The sequence below is a fragment of the Pseudophryne corroboree genome, chromosome 12, assembly GCF_028390025.1.
Source record: "Pseudophryne corroboree isolate aPseCor3 chromosome 12, aPseCor3.hap2, whole genome shotgun sequence".
Classification (NCBI taxonomy): domain Eukaryota; kingdom Metazoa; phylum Chordata; class Amphibia; order Anura; family Myobatrachidae; genus Pseudophryne; species Pseudophryne corroboree.
In genome coordinates, this window is record NC_086455.1 from 52272963 (window position 1) to 52292385 (window position 19423).

The following is a 19423-nucleotide window of genomic DNA, read 5'->3' on the forward strand; positions in this document are numbered from 1 at the left end:
ACTAAGCGGAAAAACGCTGCGATGCGAAGAAATTTTCCGAGCGAACGACTCGGAATGACCTCCATCATTTTAATCAGCAGCTGCTGGTGCCCCTAAGCATACCAAATGCCCTAGGCAATTGCCTAGTTTGCCTATGCCTAAGGCCGGCTCTGAGTCCTATGTTGTCTTCTTGGGCGCTGCGGATCCCTTGTGGCTCCATATATATAAACGTTATTAATAATAATAATAATAATAATAATAACACAGGTCAGCGATGAAAAAGCTTTTTTTTACAAATTTATGTGATACTTATGGATTTTTGGCTTCTGAACACGAAAATTACTCCCAATTTTGCATATCACATCACGTTTTTCTACAAAACGGGCATTTATGAATGTAATTTTTTTCTTCATATTCATTGAAGTAATAAATGTATTCTGCCTACATTTATTATAAAACATTGGCCCTCATTCCGAGTTGATCGCTAGCTGCTGTTGTTCGCAGCGCAGCGATCAGGCTAAAAATCTGCATTTCTGCGCATGCGTATGCGGCTCAATACGCACCGCGTACTTTCACAAAAGCCGATGCAGTTTTACACAAGCTCTAGCGACGCTTTTCTGTCGCACTGCTGGCTGCAGAGTGATTGACTGGAAGTGGGTGTTTCTGGGAGGTAACTGACCGTTTTCGGGGAGTGTGTGGAAAAACGCAGGCGTGTCAGATAAAAACGCAGGAATGGCTGGGGAAATGTAGGCGTGGCTGGCCGAACGCTGGGCGTGTTCGTGACGTCAAAACAGGAACTAAATAGTCTGAAGTGATCGCTAGCTAGGAGTAAGTCTCGAGCTACTCAGAAACGGCACCATCTTTTTTAGTAGCAGCACTGCGATCCTTTTGTTCGCACGTCTGCTAAGCTAAGATACACTCCCAGAGGGAGGCGGCATAGCGTTTGCACGGCTGCAAAAAACTGCTAGCGAGCGATCAACTCGGAATGACCACCAAAGTACAGTATGCAGATATAAACCAAACAGCAGATTCTCCAATGGGCAGGAGATAGAATTTTTTGGAATGTATTGTGTAGATATTTTTTTGTTATCGGATTAAATTGTTATGTTTAGCTTATTTTAACAGGTGGAAGTACCCCGTGAATCTGTCTGAGGTGCACATAGCAAAGAGTCTACAGTGATATAAATACTTGCTGGCAGCCGACCATATCCAGGGGCTTCTCAATGGCAGGATAAGGTGACACTGCCTGTAATTAGCACTGTCTCCTATGACCAGTTGACATTAATAAATGAAAGGGACAGAGAAATCAGTCCCTAGAGCTTCGCCACCTGAAGGGCATCCATGCATAGCAAGGGGAATAACGTTAGCCTGATGATGCAGGAACAAATGTGCAATTAATTAAACAAATGTCCAATTAGGAAAGGTAATGGTGCAACTGTCTCAGGGCTGGGAAACAGATCAGGATCCAGTGATGGGCAGGGATAATGCTACACACAGGGCATGACTGACAAGTGCTGACATATAAGTATCAGACTTAAGTAACCCTTGCTCTGCCTCTTTAATGTAACTTATTGTAAAATCATTGTCATTGTTACTTAAAGATATAAAGGGATTATATACATGATCCAAATGTTTCATATTCCTTCCATACTGAGTATACTGAGTATGACTCTCCTAATTTTAAATTAACACACCACCTACCCAAACTAGGAGAACAATGGTGGTCCCAAGATTGGTGCTCCAGGGTCTAGAACAGAGGTTCTCAAACTCGGTCCTCGGGGGCCCACACAGTGCATGTTTTGCAGGTAACCCAGCAGGTGTACAGGTGTATTAATTACTCACTGACACATTTTAAAAGGTCCACAGGTGGAGCTAATTATTTCACTTGTGATTCTGTGAGGAGACCTGCAAAACATGCACTGTGTGGGGTCCTGAGGACCGAGTTTGAGAACCTCTGGTCTAGAAGAACCCTTCTTCACTATTCCTATTATGCCTTTTGCCTCCTGTTTAACTGGTGCAACAAAGGGCCTTGCAAATAACAGTGTGTTGTAACACTCTTTTCTGTCAGTACATTGGTTAGAAGCACTACACTTTGGAATTGGATTTTCTTGGATCGTCGATGCTGGGGCATTAGCTCATACTTGCCTACCTGACCCTCTCCATGAGGGAGAAAATGCTCTGTTCCTGGACTTTCCTGGTAATGTATGATTGCCATCACCTGTGCTGAGTTAGTTAATTGATAATAAAGGTGTTTCACCACAGGTGATGGCAATCATACATTACCAGGAAAGTCCAGGAACAGAGCGTTTTCTCCCTCATGGAGAGGGTCAGGTAGGCAAGTATGCATTAGCTGTTATAGCAACGGCAGGTGAGATCTCCAGACCTTGAAGTCTCTGATGGCTGAAGAATGACATTATTGCTTAAGGTGGCCAGACCTGGTAAATAAACCATACAAATAGAACTATTAGAGGTAGCTGCAATAATAAGAAAGAGAATTTTACAAATAATCTATCATGGCATGGGTCAACAGAATGATTGTCTTATATTGCAGAAAATTAGATTTATGGTAAGACTTACCATTGTTAAATCTCTTTCTGTGAGGTACACTGGGTTCCACAGGGAATAACATCGGGGTGTAGAGTTGGATCTTGATCCAAGGCACCAACAGGCTAAAGCTTTGACTGTTTCCAGGATGCACTGCACCGCCTCCTCTATATCCCCACCTCCAGGCACTGGAGCTCAGTTTTGTTAAACAGTCCAATGCAGTAGCAGGTAAAAGACGACAGTAGTTAGTAGCCACAGACAACCACATTCTCATGACAGGAGACGGTACCAGAGAACCCCAAAGAAGCTAAGTGCGTCAGAGTGTGCCCCCTTTGGAATCCAGTGTACCTTGCAGAAAGAGATTTAACAATGGTAAGTCTTACCATAAATCTCGTTTTCTGCTGCGGGGTACACTGGGCTCCACAGGGAATGACATTGGGGATGTCCTAAAGCAGTTCCTTATGGGAGGGGACGCACCGCAGTGGGCACAAGAACCCGGCGTCCAAAGGAAGCATCCTGGGAGGCGGAAGTATCGAAGGCATAAAACCTTATGAACGTGTTCACTGAGGACCACGTAGCCGCCTTGCACAATTGTTCAAGGGTCGCACCACGGCGGGCCGCCCAAGAAGGTCCAACCGACCAAGTAGAATGGGCCTTTATGGTAGCAGGAGCTGGAAGGCCAGCCTGTAGATAAGCATGTGCAATCACCATTCTAATCCATCTGGCTAGGGTCTGCTTGTGAGCAGGCAGCCACGTTTCTGAAAACCAAACAGAACAAAGAGAGAATCCGACTTCCTAATGGAGGCAGTTCTCTTCACGTAGATACGGAGAGCCCGTACTACATCCAAAGACCGCTCTTTGGAAGACAATTCAGGAGAGGCAAAGGCTGGAACCACAATCTTCTGATTAAGGTGGAAAGAAGACACCACCTTAGGTAAATACCCGGGACGTGTTCTAAGAACCGCCCGATCACGGTGAAAATCAGATATGGTGACCTACAATATAAGGCACCCAAATCCGACACCCGTCTAGTAGAGTCAATAGCCAGCAGACACAACACCTTAAGAGAAAGCCACTTAAGGTTTGCCGATTCAAGGGGCTCAAACAGAGACTCTTGCATCACCTCTAGAACCACCAAGTCTCAAGGAACCACAGGCTGGACATAAGGAGGTTGAATCCGCAACACCTCCCTGAGTGAACGTATGAACATCAGGTAAAGTTGCAATTTTCCTCTGGAACCAAACTGTCAAGGCAGAAATATGAACCTTGATGGAGGCCAGACGAAGGCCCAAGTCCAGGCCTGTTGCAGAAAGGCCAAAAGTTTGGCCGTACTAATCTTGTAAGTGTCATGATTGTTAGATGCGCACCAAGCAAAGTAAGAATTCCAGACCCTATGGTAAATCCGAGCAGAAGCCGGTTTCCGGGCTCTCAACATAGTTTGAATGACCGCCTCAGAAAATCCTTTGGCCCTTAAGACGGAAGCTTCAAGAGCCACACTGTCAAAGCCAACTGGGCTAAATCCTGATATACACAGGGGCCCTGAATGAGGAGATCTGGGCGCTGCGGAAGTAGAAGGGGACGCTCTATCGAGAGACCCTGAAGGTCTGAAAACCAATGCCATCTGGGCCACGCGGGAACGATCAGAAGTAGGATTCCTCCTTCTTGCTTGAATTTCCTTATTACTCTGGGCAGGAGTGACACCAGAGGGAACACGTATGGCAGCTGAAAGTTCCATGGAATTTCTAGTGCATCCACGAATGCTGCAAGAGGATCCCTTGTCCTTGCTCCGAAGACCGGAACCTTGTGATTGTGTCGAGACGCCATCAGGTCCACATCTGGAAGGCCACACCTGTCCACAAGGAGTTGAAACCCTTCTGGGTGGAGGCTCCCCTCTCCGGCATGTACGCCCTGATGACTGAGAAAGTCCGCTTCCCAGCTTAGGACCCCCGGAATGAATACTGCCGATATGGCTGGCAGATGGCGTTCCGCCCACTGAAGAATCCTTGATACTTTCCTCATTGCCATGCGGCTTCGAGTGCTGCCTTGATGATTGATGTACGCCGACCGTGGTGGCGTTGTCCGACTGTACTTGAACAGGTCTGTTCTGTATTAAATGCTGGGCCAAGTTCAGAGCATTGAACACCGCCCGCTCCGGAACGTTTATCGGGAGGAGAGACTCCTCCTTGGTCCACCGACCCTGAAGGGAGTGTTGCTCCAACACCGCGTCCCAACCTCCCAGACTGGCATCCGTTGTCAGAAGGACCCAGTTGGAGATCCAGAAGGGATGACCCCTGCTCAATCGTTGGTCCTGAAGCCACCAGCTCAGTGACAGATGGACCTACGGAGACAAGGAGATCATTTGATACCTGATCCGGTGAGGCAGGCCGTCCCACTTGGCAAGAATCAGCTTCTGCAGAGGGCGGGAGTGGAATTGAGCGTACTCCACCATGTCGAAAGCCGACACCATGTGACCTAGCACTTGCATTGCTGAATGTATCGACACTTGCGGACAAGATAGGAAGCAACACCATGCAATGTGGGATCAGCCCCAGTACCGTTGCTCTTTGTAGCTGACATAATCAAAAGCTCAACGCAAGGCAACACAGTACAATGGGGGTAATTCCAAGTTGATTGCAGCAGGAATTTTGTTAGCAGTTGGGCAAAACCATGGCCCTCATTCCGAGTTGTTCGCTCGCAAGCTGCTTTTAGCAGCTTTGCACACGCTAAGCCGCCGCCTACTGGGAGTGAATCTTAGCTTCTTAAAATTGCGAACAAAAGATTCTCAAAATTGCAATTACACACCTCTCAGCAGTTTCTGAGTAGCTCCAGACTTACTCGGCATCTGCGATCAGTTCAGTGCTTGTCGTTCCTGGTTTGACGTCACAAACACACCCAGCGTTCGCCCAGACACTACTCCATTTCTCCAGCCACTCCCGCGTTTTTCCCAGAAACGGTAGCGTTTTTTCCCACACTCCCATAAAACGGCCAGTTTCCGCCCAGAAACACCCACTTCCTGTCAATCACATTACGATCGCCTGAACGAAGAAAAAGCCGTGAGTAAAATACCTAACTGCATAGCAAATTTACTTGGCGCAGTCGCAGTGCTAACATTGCGCATGCGCACTAAGCGGAAAATCGCTGCGATGCGAAAAAATTTAATGAGCGAACAACTCGGAATGACCACCCATGTGCACTTCAGGGGAGGCAGATATAACATTTGCAGAGAGAGTTAGATTTGGGTGGGTTATTTTATTTCTGTGCAGGGTAAATACTGGCTGCTTTATGTTTACACTGCAAATTAGATTGCAGATTGAACACACCCCACCCAAATCTAACTCTCTCTGCACATATTATATCTGCCTCCCCTGCAGTGCACATGGTTTTGCCCAGTTGCTATCAAAATTCCTGCTGCGATCAACTTGGAATTACCCCCATGGTTTTGCCCAACTGCTAAAAAATTTCCTGCTGCAATCAACTTGGAATTACCCCCAAAGTTCCTGCTGCGATCAACTCAGAATTACCACCATGGTTTTGCCCAACTGCTAACAAAATTCCTGCTGCGATCAACTTGGAATTACCCCCAATATCAGCAGCACAATACCTGACAAGTACCCCCTATGCAGTGTATATCAGCATAAACAGAGAATTCTAAAGGTACATGGTGACTAGAAATCACAGAGAAAAATACACACCGAGTATATCCTGTGAACTACCTATATTAATGATAAACCTGACGCACTTAGCCCCCTCAGGTTATAAAATATAGGGATAGCAATCTGAGTGAGATACACAAAATAGAGGTCACACAGCACCTATATGCACACACACAGAGTCACGGTTTGTACAATGCAGAAATTATATCATGCAATAAAACTGCACTGGACTAGCAATACATAGTAGTACTAAGTATAGCCCTGGGCCGTAACTAGGGCGGGGAGGGCTAAGGGGGCATGAGCCCCGGGTGCAGGATTTGAGTGGGTGCCAAGGAGTTACAGAGGAGCAGGTTGTTGTTTTTATTACCAGCAGAGCTGTGCTGCTCCCGTGAACCAGCAGATGGCTCCCGGGGTAGTGTCTCTGACCCTCCTGTCTGCCCACAGCTGGCTCCAACACTGGGGGTCATTCTGACCTGATCACATGCTGCAGTTTATCGCAGCGGTGTGATCGAGTCAGAACTGCGCCTGACGGCCGAAGGGCGCTACAAACGCCTCTGCCTGATTGGAACGGCAGCGTTTGCCCGCCGTTTCCTGGGCGCGGTCTGGCCAAAGCAGGCGTGGCCGGACCGAACGGGAAGTGGGCCGCAGTGGCTGCGTGACATCACACGCAGCTGCTGCAAGCCGGGGAGCGATGAGTAGCTCCCGGCCAGCACGCTAAAGCTGCGTGGGCAGGAGCTACTCTTGAAGTGCAAAGGTATCGCTGCTGTGCAATGCCCTTGGACATCTGTGTGTGTGTGTGTGGGGGGGGGCGGCACTGACATGCGGGACGGGATAGGTGGGCGTCCCCCCACATGTCAATGTGAATGATCCTAGCTGTGCTAAATTTAGCACAGCTAGGATCATCTCGGAATGACCCCCACTGTTCGGGTGAGTTCCAGTACCTGGGATCTCTCTTTTACCAGCTACTGTCTTAAACTCTCTTCTTTGCCATTCAGTGCTGCGACTAGCGTGCAGTGCACCGTACAAGCTATAGAGGTGAGCTGTTGGTGTTGTGTTTTTAAGCAGGCTATGATCCCGGCTGCCTGCCCAGCACGAACCGATAACAAGCTGCCGCCTGCACACTATAGTGTACACAATATAGTGTAGTGATGTAGTTCAGCGTGTAGGTGTGAGGTGGGCGGCTGGCCCAGCACCAACCGATAACAAGCTGCCGCCTACACACTATAGTGTACACACTATAGTGTAGTAATGTAGTTCAGCGTGTAGGTGTGAGGCGGGCGGCAGACTGCGGGACAGCAACAGGGCCTGAATGTGGAGGAACTGGAATCCGAAAGGATCCGGGTTCCTCCAATCAGCGCCCTAGGATTTGAACTGGGCGCCGGTCGCGAGCCAATCACGGCTCGTGGCTTGGCGTCAAATGGGGAGCCGCCACGACGGGCCAATCCGTGCTCATTGAGGCAGACCAATGAGAGTCCGCCGCATCATTGCTCCGCCACCTCCCAGTGTCTTATATCAGGCGCTGGGCGGTGGCGGAGTTCAGTTGCGCGCCGGAGCCGGAGCAGAGAAGAGCTCCAGAAGATGTCGGAAGAAGACCTGCAGCGGCAGAAGGTGCGGTGGCGGAGAAGAAGGAAGAACCGGCGGAGAGAAGAGAAGATAGAAGAGGCGGAACAAGGAAGACAGAAGAGGCGGAGCCCGGAGTCCAGCGGCAGAGGACGGCCGGAGAGTGCTGCAGAGTGAGGGATACAAAAGAGCTGACGAAGCTCCCCTCTGCAGCCTCTCCCAGCGATCCGGGTAAGAGGCTTTGGGCCTGTACCACCCTTCTTTAATCATCCTCCCTAGACCACCGGGACTGTCAGGCATTAGGCCTGTGGCCACAAGCAGGCACTAGGCCTGAACAGCAGTTAGGAGGTGAGGGCCGCCGCATCCCCCAGTAGTCTTGGCAGTAGGCCAAGACTACTGTCCCCTTGGTAAGGCAAGCATTAGGCCTGTGGCCACCAGCAGGCACTAGGCCTGAACAGTAGCTAGGAGAAAAGGGCCATCATAAGTGTTCGTGATCTTGGCGTTAGGCCAAGGTTACTGCCCCCTCTGTAGGCAGGCGCTAGGCCTGACCCACCATTCAGGCATTAGGCCTGTGCCATAGATAGGACCAAAAAGTTGTATAAATAATCTTGGTATTAGGCCAAGATTATATCTCCACCGGTAGGCAGGCACTAGGCCTGTGGGCGTTGGCGGGCATTTGGGCCCGGGCGCAAGTTAGTCGCACATAGTGAGATCTGCGGTTGGAATCCTTGCACTAGGCCAGGATTTCACTCCCATTGTTAGAGGTGCACCAGGACTGGGCTCAGTCCAGGGTAGGGATGGAACTTCTTCACTAGGGCATAGTAGCATCCACGCAGTTTGGAACGCAGAGTGCAGGACCCTTCCGGTTCGGTTCCAGTAGCGGGTGGGCTGTGCGGTAGCTTGCCTGGACCGTGGTTGATTGGGTGTGTGGGGCTGGCTGGCCTGCACGTTCCGTACTCCATTCGGGATACTAGAGGTTGTGAAGAGCCGTTCCCGCCTCAACGTACCTCACCATCCCGTATTACTGTAGTTGACGGCTGTTCACTACAGGCTGCCCAATACACGTGTGCGCCTGGGGAAGAAGTACAGGCATCTGTTGGTCAGTCCGTCGTACCGGACCTGTCAACACCAGTGTAACGGTAACTCATTGTTATTTCATTACTGCGTTTTCTTGAGTGTGTTTTGTTTTGCTAGCTGAGGACATTTATAGCTGTTCTTTCTCATCAGTTTTGTTCAAAGGTTCATAGCAGTGTAGGCCAGTTTAGTTGTTTAGCCTATCTGTTAGTTGGTAGGAAGGCTGCTGTTCATCTCTCCTCAGGAGCAGCGATCCTCGTACGGAAAGTTGACAAGTGTGACAACGTGAGTATTCTCCTCTGTGTGTTGTCTTGTTCCGTGTTTGGCGCCGATTCGCGAGTCTTCACTAGGCCTAGTGAAGCTCGTTTCACCTGGTGCGCAAGTGCCAAATAGGTGATAGTTGGGTGGCTGAGGCCTTAGGGCCAGTGATGACATTCACCTAATCGGTGAAAGTCGCGGCCACCGCTGTGTATCCTGTCCCTCCTCCTCTTGGGGAAGAGTTGATCCTCTGTGTGATCAGTGCTTCTTTTCCCCCCAGCATCTGACATCGGACTGGATCTTCGTGTCCTGGTTACTGGAGTACTTCCTGGTCCGAAGAGGTTCCGTGGGTAGAAAGTGAAGGAGACTTGCGGTAAGAAGCGAATCACACCTGCACGGCAGCAGGCATAACACCGCAGTTCGCATTCTTACATTGGGGATGTAGTATAGTGATGTAGTTCAGCGTGTAGGGGATGTAGTATAGTGATGTAGTGCAGTGGATATGGGAATGTAGTATAATGATGAAGTGCAGTTATATAGTGCAATGTATGGGGACATACAGGATGGCATGTAGTGGAACATGCTGCTGGGGGGGGGGGGGGGGGCATGTGACGCTTACGGCATTTGGGGCACATAGGGCTATATTGTCCAATAGTGTTTTCTTTTTTTTTCTTAAAATTTTTTGATAATATGATTATTTTAGTCTGACAGTGTTTGCAAATTATCGCCTTGCCCCGGGTGACGAAAATCCTAGTTTCGGCCTGTATAGCTAAACACTTAATAGATATAACAATGCACAGTAAAGACTGGATGTATATCACAGGGTACTTGTACTATATAACACTGACTAAAAGCACTTTTTCTTAACTAACACTGTCAGCAGACATGTAGAATACTTAAGTGTCCTGTAAAATGCACAGCGCTGACATGCAGGCGGCTTTACAGAGGAGGATTTGCCCAAACAGTCCCAGGATCAGCTCAGCTTGTCCTAATGGCGCCCAAACGCTGACAGGGAGTGAGGGAGAGAGATATGCAGCTCCAGGGCGGGAACATTTACTCTAAATGGCGCCCTGGGGCTGGGGGAGAGGCTACAGGTGAAAGCCTTATCCCCCTGCTGGACTTCACCACCAGGTACTGTGGGCTTAAATGAACGGTTTTATGAGACAAAACTGACCTGTGCCCATGCCCTCGTGGTCTAGTGGGGTCCCTGTATTGCCAAAGTATCCACGCCAGCGCGAGTGGCCCGCCTCCCATCGGGCGCGTGGGATCGTGATTTACAGCGGGTCCCGCCGGGGGGACCCATTTACCTCCTCCCTGAGTGCGGCCATGCGATCCAGGAGAGCAGCGGTCGTGTGTGTGTCTAATAGGAAGAAAACCGGAGGCTCCGCTGTAGGTACCCGGCAACCAGGGAGGTGATGGAGCTGCAGCAGGAGATGTCTGACTGACATCCAGCACTTACAGTGCCTCTGCTGCAGCCCTTGAAGTCTTCACTTTTCCTTTAAAAAGCGTTTTCCTAGGGCTGCTGGAGCAGCCCCCCTGTTGTATGCCTGCTTACTGCATGGCACCAAGTACAAAAACTGTGCTCCTGTGCACGGAGGCGGGGTTATAGAGGAGGCGGCGCTGTGCATTCTGGGAAGAAGGTCAAAGCTTTGAGCCTGTTGGTGCCTCGGATCAAGATCCTACTCTACACCCCAATGTCATTCCCTGTGGAGCCCAGTGTACCCCGCAGCAGAAAGACCCATTGGGTTTCTGCACCAGAAAATAGTATTTTAATTACCTACCTGTAAATACTTTTCTCGTAGTCCGTAGAGGATGGTGGAGTCCATATTAGTACCATGGGTATAGACGCATCCCTTGGGAGCCATTGGCACTTTAAGAGTTTAATAGTGTGGGCTAGTTCCTCCCTCTATGCCCCTCCTACCAGACTCAGTCTAGAAACTGTGCCCGAGGAGACGAACATACTTCGAGAGAAGGAAATACACAGATAGTGGTGAGATTCACACCAGCTCACACAGAACAAGGCAAATCAAGCTAATCAGCTTGAACAAGTCAGCAACAGCTGAACAACAGTACTTAACTAAGTAACAATGCAGTACCTAACCAATTAACAAGGCAGTACCGAACCAAACAACTGCAGGATAACAAAGTACTGGGCGGGCGCCCAGCATCCTCTACTGACTACAAGAAAAGGATTTACCGGTAGGTTATTAAAATCCTATTTTCTCTTACGTCCTAGAAGATGCTGGGGTCTATATTAGTAACATGGGGATGTACCAAAGCTCCCAGTACGGGAGGGAGAGCGCGAAGGCTCCTGCAGAACCGATTGACCAAACTTTGGGTTCTCAGAGGCCAAAGTATCGAACTTATAGAACTTAGCAAACGTGTTTGACCCTGACCAAGTAGCCACTCGGCAAAGCTGTAAAGCTGAGACACCCCGGGCAGCCACCCAGGAAGAACCCACCTTACGAGTAGAATGGGCCTTAACAGATTTTGGACACAGCAAGCCTGCCGTAGAATAAGCCTGCTGAATAGTAAACCTGATTCAGCGAGAAATCGTCTGCTTAGAAGCAGTATACTCAACCTTGTTGAGATCATAAAGGACAAACAATACCGACTTCCTGTGACGCACAGTCCTCTTCACATATATCTTCAAAGCCCTCACAACATCCAAGGACTTAGAGGGAATTGAGGAGTCAGTAGCTACTGGCACCACAATAGGTTGGTTGATATGAAAAGCTGACACAACCTTTGGAAGAAAATGGTGACGCGTCCTGAGCTCAGCTCTATCCTCATGAAAAATGAAGTAGGGGCTTTTACAGGACAAAGCCCCCAATTCTGACACACGTCTAGCAGATGCTAACGCCAACAAAGTGACAGCCTTCCAAGTGTGAAACTTGACCTCCACCTCCTGTAAAGGCTCGAACCAATCCGATTGCAGGAACTGCAACACCACGTTAAGATCCCAAGGTGCAGTAGGAGGCACAAAGGGAGGCTGGATGTGCAGAACCCCTTTCAAGAAAGTCTGAACCTCAGGGAGGGCAGCCAATTGTTTCTGGAAAAAAATGGATAAACCGAAATTTGGACCTTTATGGATCCCAAACGCAGGCCCACATCCACACCTGCTTTCAGAAAGAGTATAAACGTCCAAATTTAAACTCCACCTTAGGAAACTTCTTGCATTCACCAAGACACATACATTTTCCAAATCCAATTGTAATGTTTAGACGTTACTCCCTTCCTAGCCTGTATCAGAGTAGGAATACCTTTGTTCGGAATGCCCTTCCGAGCTAAGATCTGGTGCTCAACCTCCATGCCGTCAAACATAGCCACGGTAAGTCTTGATAAGCGAATGGCCCTTGTTGCAGAAGGTCCTCTCGCAGAGGAAGAGGCCTCGGGTCCTCCAGCAGTAACTCCAGAAGATCCACATACCAAGCTCTTCTTGGCCAGTCCAGAGCGATGAGGATCGCCTGAACTCTTGCTTTCTTTATGAGTTTTAGAATTCTTGGGATGAGTGGCAGTGGAGGAAACACATACACTGACTTGAACACCCACGAAGTTACCAGAGCGTCCACTGCCGCTGCCTGTGGATCCCGCAACCTGGAACGGTACCTCTGAAGCTACTTGTTGAGGCGGGAGGCCATCATGTGTATTTGAGGTACACCCCAAAGATTTGTTACCTCCATGAACACCTCTGGATGGAAGCCTGTGGATCCCGCAACCTGGAACGGTACCTCTGAAGCTACTTGTTGAGGCGGGAGGCCATCATGTCTATTTGAGGTACACCCCAAAGATTTGTTACCTCCATGAACACCTCTGGATGGAAGCCCCACACTCCCTGATGGAGATTGTGTCTGCTGAGGAAGTCTGCTTCCCAGTTGTCCACTCTCGGAATGAAGATTGCTGACAGCGCCACCGCGTGCTTTTCTACCCAAAGCAGGATCCTTGTTACCTCCGACATCGCCACCCTGCTCTTCATTCCGCCCTGTCGGTTTATGTAAGCCACTGTCGTTACATTGTCCGACTGCACCTGAATGGCCCGATCTTGTAGAAGATGCGCCGCTTGTAGAAGACCGTTGTACACGGCCCTTAGTTCCGGAACATTTATTGGAAGAATGGATTCCAGACTTGACCACCTTCCCTGGAAGGTTTCCCCTTGGGTGACAGCGCCCCAACCTCTGAAACTTGCATCCGTGGTTAGAAGGATCCAGTTCTGAATCCCGAACCTGCGGCCCTCGAGAAGGTGAGGCATTTGTATCCACCACAGGAGCGAAATCCTGGTTTTCGGCGACAGCCGTATTCTCTGATGCATGTGTAGGTGAGATCCCGAACACTTGTCCAGGAGGTCCTGTTGGAAGGGCCGAGAATGAAATCTTCCATACTGCAGAGCCTCGTAGGAGGCAACCATCTTCCACAGAAGGCGAATGCACTGATGAATCGATACCCGGGCAGGCTTCAAGGCAATCCCGGTCCATTGTCTGTATCACCAATGCCTTCTCCATCGGGAGAAACACCCTCTGCACTTCCGTGTCGAGGATTACCCCCAGGAAAGACAATCTCCTTGTCGGCTCCAAATGTGACTTTGGAAGATTCAGGATCCAGTCGAGTCGTGATAGCAATGGACTGATACAATCTCTCCGTGGATGACGCCTTTATCAGCAGATCGTCTAGATATGGAATAATGTTCACTCCCCGTCTGCGGAGTAGCACCATCATCTCTGCCATCACCTTGGTGAACACCCTCGGTGCTGTGGAGAGGCCGAATGGCAATGCCTGGAACTGATAATGACAGTCCAGCAGTGCAAATCTTAGATAAGCCTGATGAGGCGGCCAGATTGGAATGTGGAGGTACGCATTCTTCATATCCATGGATACCAGGAATTCCCCCTCCTTCAGACCTGAGATCACTGCTCTCAGAGACTCCATTTGAACTTGAATTCCCTCAAATATGGGTTTAGCGACTTCAGGTTCAAAATTGGTCTGACCGATCCATCCGGCTTTGGTACCACAAATAGGTTTGAATAGTAACCCTTGCTTTCCAAATGAGGTGGAACCGGAACAATGACATTTGCCCTTTCCAAGTTTTTAATGGCTTCCTGTAGGATAGCCCTTTCTGTCAGCAAAGCTGGTAAGCCTGATTTGAAGAATCTGTGAGGTGGGAGCTCTTGAAATTACAGCCTGTACCCCTGGGACACTATATCCTGTACCCACGGATTCAGGCCAGATGATACCCAGATGTGACTGAAAAGTCTGAGTCTCACTCCCACCTGCCCGCTCTCCAGGTTGAGAGGTCCACTGTCATGCTGAGGATTTTGCGGAAGCAGAGCCAGGCTTCTGTTCCTGAGAACCTGCACGTGCAGGTCTTCTGGATTTTCCCCGCCCACCTCTGAAGAAAGTGGTAGGGGTTTTGGATTTCTTAACCTTAGTGGTCCGAAAGGACTGCATTGTAGATAAAGAAAAAGATTTATTCGGTGTCTGAGTGGCTGAAGGAAGAAAGGTTGACTTACCCGCGGTTGCCGTGGAGTTCCACGCATCCAAAGCTTCCCCAAATAGAGCCTGACCTGTGAAGGGTAGGTTCTCCACAATTCTCTTGGATTCCGCGTCTGCAGACCATTGGTGTATCCAGAATCCTCTGCTTGCGGAGACCGCCATGGAAGACGTCCTTGCAGTCAGACGACCCAGGTACTTCATGGCCTCCACCATAAAACCAACCGAATCCTGTATGTGACGTAAAAACATTTCAATGTCACTTCTATCCATAGAATCTAAGTCATTTAGTAATGTGCCTGACCACTTTACTATGGCTTTAGTAATCCATGCACAGGCAATAGTGGGCCTTAACACCACGCCTGAAGCAGTGTATATGGATGTGAGCGTAGTCTCGATCTTGCGGTCTGCCGCTTCTTTCAATGCGGTAGACCCAGGGACTGGTGAAACCAACTTTTTAGACAGTCTAGATACAGAAGCACCTACTATAGGTGGGTTTTCCCACTTTTTCCTATCCTCCTTAGGAAAGGGACAAGCCACAAGAACCCTCTTTGAGATCTGGAATTTCTTCTCCGGGTTTTCCCAGGATTTTTTTAATAATGCGTTTAACTCCTTAGACGCCGGGAAAGTCAGGGAGGCTTTCTTATTGTCTGTAAAGTAAGCCTCCTCGACCTACTCAGGTGTTTTGACAGTAAAGTGCAACACATGGCCTCAATCATGAGCTGCACCCCGTTAAAGGGATCCCTCACCCCTCCCCCCCCCCGCATATCCCCATCACCATCTCCCATATCAGAGTCGGTATCCATGTCGACTTGCATAACTTGGGCAAGAGCACGCTTCTTTCAGCATATACCAGGGGAGTTTGAGGAGGCTGTGGGAACAGAACCAGACAAAGGCCCTCATTCCGAGTTGATCGCTCGTTGGCTAGTTTTAGCAGCTGTGCAAATGCTCTGCCACCGCCCACTGGGGAGTGTATTTTAGCTTAGCAGAAGTGAGAACGCACGTGCAGCCGAGCTCTGCAAAAACAGTTTGTGCAGTTTCTGAGTAGCTCTGAACCTACTCAGCGCTTGCGATCACTTCAGCCTATTCGTGTCCGGATTTGACGTCATACACCCGCCCAGCAAACGCCCAGCCATGCCTGAGTTTTTTCAGACACGCCTGCGTTTTTGCAAACACTCCCTGAAAACGGTCAGTGAACACCCAGAAACGCCCCCTTCCTGTCAATCTTCTTGCGCCCGTCAGTGCGACTGAAAACTTTGTTAGAACCTGTCACAACCACAACGGGCTTTGTACCCGTATGTCGCACGTGCGCATTGCGGGGCATACGCATGTGCAGAAATGCCGATTTTTAGCCTGATCGCTGCAAACAACTGCAGCTTGCGATCAACTCGGAATGACCCCCAAAACCTCTTCAGATTTTTTTCAAAACCTGCGTTTCAGTCTCATTATGAGCTATCCTAGATGAAATCTGGGATATCATCCCCTTAAGTGAATCCACCCACAACGGTTCGGATTCAGAAGGCTGAGACATGACATTACATTCCTGAGACAATAGAATGGATTCCTCTGGGGAAGATACATACTCTGCAGCACAAGACACGGTGGGGTCATTCCAAGTTGTTCGCTCGCTAGTAGTTTTTAGCAGCCGTGCAAACGCTATGCCGCCGCCCACTGGGGAGTGTATTTTAGCTTAGCAGAAGTGTGAACGCATGTGCGGCCGAGCTCTGCAAAAACAGTTTGTGCAGTTTCTCTGAACCTACTCAGCGCTTGCGATCACTTCAGCCTATTCGTGTCCATGTTTGACGTCATACACCCGCCCAGCGAACGCCCAGCCACGCCTGTGTTTTTTCGGCCACACCTGCAATTTTGCAAACACTCCCTGAGAACAGGTCAGTTGACACCCAGTAACGCCCCCTTCCTGTCAATCTTCTAGCGGCCGCCAGTGCAAAGACAAACTTCGCTAGAACCTGAGCACAACCACACAGGGCTTTGTACACGTACGTTGCGCGTGCGCATTGTGGGGCATACGCATGCGCAGAAATGACGTTTTTTTACCTGATCGCTACGCTGCAAAAATCGTCAGCAAGCGATCAACTCGGAATGACCCCCAGAGTCCTTGGACATGGTAATGTGAGAAATATACACACACACACACACACACACACACACGAAAATGTCAGACACAGTCGCCTCCATGTTCCTTTAAAAGAGACACAGATAATGGAGCTAGCACCCACACAGCGCCCCAGTAGGCCGTTACATCATAAAAGCCTGGTGCTGACTGTGCAACCTTAATAAGCTACACAGTGCCAAAATAGTGACCAACGCTCTCTCCCCCTCTTCTATAACCCCCTGGTACCGCACAGGATAGCTGGAATTATGTGGAGGGTCAGCGCTTCCTGTCAGTGTCTCTGTGTGTGAATCTGCAGGGAGAAAATGGTGCTGGTGAGCTGCTGGATCCGCTCTGAGGAGAAGCTCCGCCCCCTGTAATAACGTGTCTTCCCACACTTTGAAAGATTATACTGGCCTGAGGAATTTCATAGCTGGCAGCAGACAAAGTCCCTGATAGCCCAAGTAACCAGTGTGTAGGGTTTTGCGCTGGCCCAGTGCGCCCTTCACAGCGCCGCACCGTCTGCCTCTGAGTCCTCCAGAGTGCAGCGGCAGCGATCCCACCCTGAAACCACCATACACCCCGGTTCCCCGCTGGTCGGGTTGCCGGCAGTCTACTCACCACCGACGTCTTCTGGCTATGTTAGGGGGTGACAGCATGCTGAGCGGTCGCCTCGGGGGCTTGCGATCATCACCCTCAGGAGCTCAGTGTCCTGTCAGCGGAGATAGTGGCCATTAACCTCAGAGGGTTGGATACTACTCTCCCCCCTAAGTCCCACGAAGCAGGGAGGCTGTAGCCAGCAGCCTCCCTGTGTCTAACTCTTATTAAAAATAATAAAACTAAAGAAACTCTTATGGAGCTCCCCTAGCTGTGACCGGCTCCACCGTGCACATTTTCTAAACTGGGTCGGGTAGGAGGTACATAGAGGGAGGAGCCAGCACACACTATTAAACCATTCTTGCCTACCTGACCCTCTCCATGAGGGAGAAAATGCTCTGTTCCTGGACTTTCCTGGTAATGTATGATTGCCATCACCTGTGGTGTCCTAGTTAATTGATAAGAAAGGTGTTTCACCACAGGTGATGGCAATCATACATTACCAGGAAAGTCCAGTAACAGAGCATTTTCTCCCTCATGGAGGGGGTCAGGTAGGCAAGTATGTATTAAACTCTTAAAGTGCCCATGGCTCCCAAGGGACCCGTCTATACGTATGGTACTAATACGGACCCCAGCATCCTCTAGGACGTAAGAGAAACAGGGTCGAATAATAGCGTCTGCCATGCTGGGACTGAGGTACCGGCACAACCACTCCAGTTTAATCGCACACCCCTCCCCCAGACTGCCCAGTAAAGACAGCTGCGTTGGGAGGTTGCTGGGCAATGCGAGGGGATGCGGCAGACAGCGTCCGACAGGGAGTGTTTTATTTCCAGAAAGAATAAATCCTGCGAGTCCAGATGTGCCATAAATGCGACATTATAGCTGTACTTACTTTCACAGCAAGGGGACTCAGCGCTAATTGAATTGATCCCTAGCAGTCCACATTTTAAGGATAGCCATGCTTGCGCGGTTGGGAAACACTTTTGGAACGTGGGACCGCTGGGCAATCAGTTTCGCTATCCACGTGGACATCTAATGGGAATAGTAACCCGGGCGAGTGAAGCGGAGCGAGCCACCGCGCCCAAAGCAATCCAGCAAGTGTACACTTGCTAATGTTCTGAATAGTGTAATGGTGCTCTGAAATGAAGCAGTTTAGTTATGCTAACCCGCCGGGCTCTCACGTTCTGAACTTGAACCAACACTTTCTTTTTATTTTTTTACCAAGCTTTATTAACATATCGTCTGTTAAAATCAAGATGCACAGATTTTGTACCGTCAATAATCTGTGCAGCGCGATTTTAACAGACGATATGTTAATAAAGCTTGGTAAAAAAAGAAAAAGAAAAAGAAAGCTAAAACTACATCTCTCGTGAGCCTTCCGGCCCCTGGTCATGTGATATGTGTGAGCGAATGGGTGCCAGGCTGAGGCAGATAGGCTAGCGGCATTGGGCACTGGGTGCACACGTGACAGGACACGCAGTGGACCAATCGGGAGACCGCGGTTTTAGTTTGAACACGGTTCTTCTGTGTGGTATCCCGGGACTCGGGAGTCGGTGACCGCCGGGAGCAGGTAAGAGTAGGCTATGCTGGCTAAGCTCATCACACTCGCAGGGTGGGGAAGCTGGGTCAGTGCAGTGGGCAGATCATGTGGCAGCAGTTGCAGATCCATGGCGCTGCCCGTCACCGCGTTGGTACACCCAGTGGCTGTAGAGGGGTTGCTGATACCTGTAGTTCCGAAACAGCTGGTAAAACAGGGGGTGCCTCACTGCTGCTGTTCGCCCACTGTCAGGGTGCGGGGAGGAGGCTGTCACTGGCCTGGCGTATGGCAGGAGGCATTTACCATCTCATACAGTAGCTGTTAGTGCAGGTGACTGCTGTACACTCAGCTCCTGAGGAGTCAACCTATGAAAATATTAATTAAAATAAAATGTTCGTCCCTTGTAGATAAAAACCTGTCTCCCTTCTGTTCTGTCATCAACATGTCTGCACGGTGATCCCATTTCCCCTTCGCTTTAAGGACCTGGTCGTTACTGTGAGTGAGGGCAGAAGTGCGGTGATGCCCTTTGATCACTGTTATTTTTCCCCAGATCTTGTGTGTCCCTTTCCCTGTTATTTAACCTCTAACAGTACAAGCTTGGGCCTTCGCAGGCTCGCTCCACGCTTC

General features: G+C 49.7%; 1 protein-coding gene across 5 annotated transcripts in view; it reads left to right on the plus strand.

Moving 5' to 3' along the window:
- The first annotated feature begins 9335 nt into the window (after positions 1-9335).
- BUB1B (BUB1 mitotic checkpoint serine/threonine kinase B) overlaps positions 9336-19423 on the plus strand; it is a 168526-nt gene continuing 158438 nt past the window's right edge. For 3 of the 5 annotated variants that reach the window (XM_063947507.1, XM_063947510.1, XM_063947508.1), the window contains exon 1: positions 18662-18829. The gene's annotated coding sequence lies outside the window, so the exon portion shown is untranslated. Of the gene's footprint in view, positions 9442-18661; positions 18830-19423 lie in introns of those variants that run through there. The other 2 variants (XM_063947509.1, XM_063947511.1) reach the window with 2 other exon arrangements.